Here is a 5,140-nt window from a genome sequence, read left to right on the forward strand (position 1 = left end):
ACCGTGAGGGCATTAAATATCTATGGACGACGCGACATGGGGACAAAACAAATGCAGCGTACGACTCGAGGGACGACAAACAGGACATTAGGGCATAATGCAAGAGTTGTCTGGATACAGCATGACAAAACTGACCAACACAGAGGTAAGGATAAGTTGATCTCGGAGTCGTTTGAACATTTAAAATTGATAAGATTGCCGATAAAGTTAATTTTAATACAGAGATTGAGCTACGTGATTTTTTTATTCTCAATAATCCATCACTATTTTTCCCGGTGGATAGTTCCGTATAAAATCTAATACAGTTTTTGATCATTCTTCACCAGTGATGAAGTTTCCATGAAAAAATTTAAATATACAAAACTCAAAACAAGCTTTACTCAATTTATATTTTAGACTATTTTTTGGTCGAGCACTTTGAATCTAAACTAGTGAAAATTCGTTGTTTTGAAAGAGGAGCTTCGCCCTATCTATCCCCCCATCCCAAGTGGGGGGTGGTCTAGTTTTCGAAAACCTGATTTTGAAAGTCTCGTCCCTGCTATAACAGCACTTTTGTCTTGCCTAATAACAGCTAGCTTGTACTCCAACGAGAGCTCAAAAAGCTCGTGTACAAGACGCTTCTTCCAGAAAGCTGTCGAAATATATTATTACACGCCCTGGGCAACCTGAGCGTGATTTTCCGCAAAGACTAGCGCGGAAAAACGGCCTACACGTTTGACTGCAGAAAGCCTTGATACGGTTAGCCTCGTTTCACGCTCGGTACCTATATGTATCGTGTATACACGTGCAGGGCTCAGCCTTTGCTTTTCCTCCTCGGGGTTGAAAAGCACAGCGGTTCCAAGATAAGACTCTGCGAGGGAGCTGAAATTTTTTCCGATCTCACTGGCTAAAAAGAAGAGAGAGAGAGAGAGAGAGGGATAATGGCCGGATCAAACGTGACCGGGATATTTTTCGTCGTGGGGACGAGGCCGATGCGCTCTACTCGATGCCTCTCCGGCCTTATCGACTGGCTAGGCTGAAAGGACTAGAAAGGAAGGGGATGGAAAGAGAAAGGAAATGTACAGCATCAGGGTTGGGGTTTTGTGGATAAGACGTGGGCAGTAACGTGCGAAATTACCAGTTGAATGACATAATGGTGGTGGTGTTATTGGTCCAGTTTAGTGATACTGAGTTTAAGACTTGAATTAATTCTTTTTTTCTTGATTTTTTTTATGAACAACTTGCAGCAGTACTGTTAATGCAAAGTTTATGGAATTATTTATTTTTACGATAAAAAAAAAAATTAATGAATATTGAATGACAGTATTTATAAATATTATTAGAAATACGAACTACTATCATTTATTTTTATATTTATTAGTATTTTAAATTATTTATATCATTTGAATAATATTATATTTTAGTCATAATAACTAACAATTATTATTATTTCTTTAAACTGATAATTTAACTGTAACTTGATGAGTTAACCATATAATTTTTTTAAATTATATTGTTTAAACATATTGAATGATTAGGTTAGTGTAATTATCATTAAGTATCATTAAGTATTATTATAAATGCATGCAAGATATACATTTTTACAAATACTAATTATTATTAAAATAATGTTTTTATAGCGTCACAATTGAATTTAGTTAGTAAATAATAGAATTCGTAAAATGTATTGATTTAATAATTAAGTATTATAATATTATAATGTATTATAATTTAATAATAATATTTCGGTAACTTTCATGTTTTTCTATTATAACTATCGCAGTTTAAAATTGTTCGTATAAATGATATTTATTTATTAATTTATTTGTATTATATAGCCTTAAAGCCCATTTTTCTCTCCGTAATTTAAACATATGCACTTTAATATTAATTTTAATCAGTATAGGGTTGTGTGCAGGGATTTAAGTTTTAGGAATAACAATTAATAACATAATTATTGACAATATTCCTACAAGATGATTAATAAAAAAAATAGTTTTTATGATAACAGTTTTATTATTAACTTGGTGAACATTAAAATCTTGTTAATAACAAAATATCATTTACTACATAGTAAACCAATAAGAAAGTTACTAATGTAAATCGATTCAAAAGGCAATAAACTGCGCATCTAGTGAACAGACTCTCAACTGCAAGCGCCTATCTGAGACTTTATTTCTATTTTATTTCAATTGGAACACTGTAAAATAATCGACGATACTATATTTCGCTCGATGAATCTTATCTTTTTCGTGAAAAAAGTTCAAAAGATTTAAAGGGAAAAAACAAGAACACGACGACAAGGAGATTTCAGGCTATACTACAGTATAGGCATGGAAGATCTGTAAGTGCACAAGAGAGAGAGAGAGAGAGAAAGCGATTTTATTATTGCAAAGCTAGCGCTGCCGTCACCATTTCTGTCTGGCAGCAGCGGGAGCTGCATATAACCACGTTAGTATAATGCGATTGCCGAGAGGATGCTTGATTGCTTCGGATCAGATAAACCGCACGATGTACAAGAACGACGCCGTTAACGTTTTCCATCTTTCTTTTTCCCTCTCTTCTTTTGCCGATTTCAAGATAGCTTTCTCATGTTTTCGATCGCCTTATGCTTTTATTTGCGATTACAAGATAACATATTTCTTTGGTATTCTCATCTGGCGAGTACGAATTTCGTCCCGTAGTGAATTTTTCAAAATTAACGCTCGTGGAACGAAAATTTTATCAAAATCGATCTTTGCGAATGCTCGTTAGCCACACTGACACTTTATAATGTTTATTGCATTTGGACTGAAAAATCGTAGAAGATGTGAAATATTTAACAAATCTAACGTATCATAAAAATAGATAAAAGCTACTCATACGGTGCAATGTATTAACAATAATTTGTTACATTTTAATGCGTTCCACATTTACTTTGTGTTTCTGTTGCCCAGTCCATCTCTTCTTTTTTGAAGTGCTAGACGAAAATGAAAAATACGGTACAGACAAATGCATCATAGAATTTAAAACAAAAGTAAGTGTCTATTAGTTCGAATAGTAAATAATGCAACTTACGGTCCCTATTTTTTTGTACATACACAGGATGTAACAACTTATTTTCTCGAGCGTTGGTATCAACATCATGTTATTCGGTATGTTGGAGCCGTCCACAACACCTAATAATTTTAACAATATAATGGTTAGAGATGCGTTATTAACTTGTAAAATTAAAATACGTAACTGTACTCGATTAATTTTTTCTCTTCTGCCATTCCACGTACGTACCTCGACTGAGTCCATTTTCGCTCAAACACATCCTCATGTAATGGTCAATCTCATCTTCTCCACTTTCTGGTGGAATGCTCTGAAATCGAAGCGAAACAAGATGAAAAACAAGTTGCATGAAATACGTGAAAAAATAAATTTTCATTCAAGGTTGGAAACAAATTATTTTACAAACTGTTGAAAATGTATATAGGCACACGTTACTCACAGCAAAGACTTTTTGCACACAACACACGGTCAAAACAACGATAAGGATTTTCATACTAGATATAATGCGAAAAGTGTACGCTCTTGCAGAAGCTAGCACTTGCTTAGCTGACTGAATTATTCCGTCTTCTTTGCCGACTCCCGACGATTTGGAGTCGGTCTGATCGGTGCAAGTAACACATTCAAGTGTTGGCACAAGTCTTGATTGGTAAATTATGCCAACGTCCATACACAAAAGTGCATCTACGTCAGAAACGATTTTATTTGCTATGTCGCGCAGTTGAGTATTTTTTCACTTAAATTTTAGGTTAACGAAATATAATTTTGATTTTGCTTTTGATTTACTTCCCTGACAGATGTATGTTGGTTCGATGGACACAACAGTTTTACCAATCGTAAATATTGTAGAATATTGTTCTAGCCATATTGTCGTATGGATGCAATTAATTAACTTTATTTTCGATGCTGAGTAAAACGTCACTTCACCCAATGGCCATCACGAATCACATGGACATTTATACAGCTTATTCCCATGTCTCCGGGATTAATCTGCCCGTGAATACATATCATTGACTTCAGGCGATGGACAAACACTCGTGTCACCGTAACTCGTTTCAGTTCGGCGGCCAATTCGCTCGTGGTATTCACACCAGACCGGCAAACAGAAGCTCGTTCCTTCCCTCCTCCACCCATTCACACCTCTTGAATCCGTCGCCCATCGGACGGTTCAATTGTGCGCTTCCATATGCAAACCAGCCAATCAACCCGCCATGGCTGACGCGCGAGTACACATTATACGTATATACGCATCCAGAGCCAATCGTTGAATGGCCCGTGGGAAGCTCCAAGGCGTTAACAAACAGACACCGTCTTACCCATTGTCTTTAACTGCTATACTGGGTTGTGTGTGACGAGCGACGTATGCTCGACATGTCTATCTTTGTTCCGTTCCGTCTCCTTGTTCCGTTCACGTGGAGGTATTGTATGGTATATACGTGACCTAGTTTTTCCTTGTTATTTCATCTCTGTCGTTCTTCAATCCGATCGTACTTACAAAGATTTTTAAAAAAGGTTGGGGTGTACAAACAGCGTCGTCCATCGGTTTGTTATCTCGCGTGCGTTCGCGTTTCATAAGCTCATCCGTCTTGTTTCCATTCGCGTTTTGTCTGTATTTGACGTGAAATGTGGAACGGAAACTTTGACGGGCAGCTTGTCTCTTTGAGGGATTGTGACGTATGGGTCTATTCGTTGGCTTTTCGCTCCGTTTGTTTCAAAGAGCCGGCGTGAAACTTATTCGTCGTCAATGTTTTAACAAATAGATCAAAAGACAAGGGACTCGGGAATTAATGGGACATTTATTCGACTGAATTTGGAAGGAGGATTTATCATGACATCGAGTTATTAATTGTTTTTGCTTGAAGCTTATACTATTATTGTGAAAGGACTTAGATGGTAAATGTGATTTAATCACCTAAATTGTGTGGATAGTAGTATCAATTTATGAGAAAACAAAAATAGTTTAAAGATGTTTTCAATAAATTAACTCAGATTTTATTTTATTACCCATAACTTTTAAGCTTCCTTTGAAATACGCTTCGTAGTACGTATTGTCAATATGCTCGAAGTGAACATTTAAGTAAAACATGGGTAACTAAAATAAACTTATTATGCAGAATTCTTGTACGAA

The 5,140-nt window shown here is 35.9% G+C and overlaps 1 long non-coding RNA gene across 1 annotated transcript; it reads right to left on the reverse strand.

Moving 5' to 3' along the window:
• Window positions 1-2,824: 2,824 nt before the first annotated feature.
• On the reverse strand, window positions 2,825-3,293 carry LOC149374469 (uncharacterized). Its single transcript, XR_016293103.1, has 3 exons — window positions 3,247-3,293; window positions 3,037-3,137; window positions 2,825-2,938 (listed from the first exon to the last, which is right to left on the reverse strand). It is a non-coding gene; the product is annotated as an uncharacterized LOC149374469 (long non-coding RNA).
• Window positions 3,294-5,140: the final 1,847 nt, after the last annotated feature.

The sequence above is a fragment of the Copidosoma floridanum genome, unplaced genomic scaffold (assembly GCF_036245765.1).
Source record: "Copidosoma floridanum isolate Cflo_tuat_1 unplaced genomic scaffold, Cflo_Japanese_pri ptg000019l, whole genome shotgun sequence".
NCBI classification, from domain to species: domain Eukaryota; kingdom Metazoa; phylum Arthropoda; class Insecta; order Hymenoptera; family Encyrtidae; genus Copidosoma; species Copidosoma floridanum.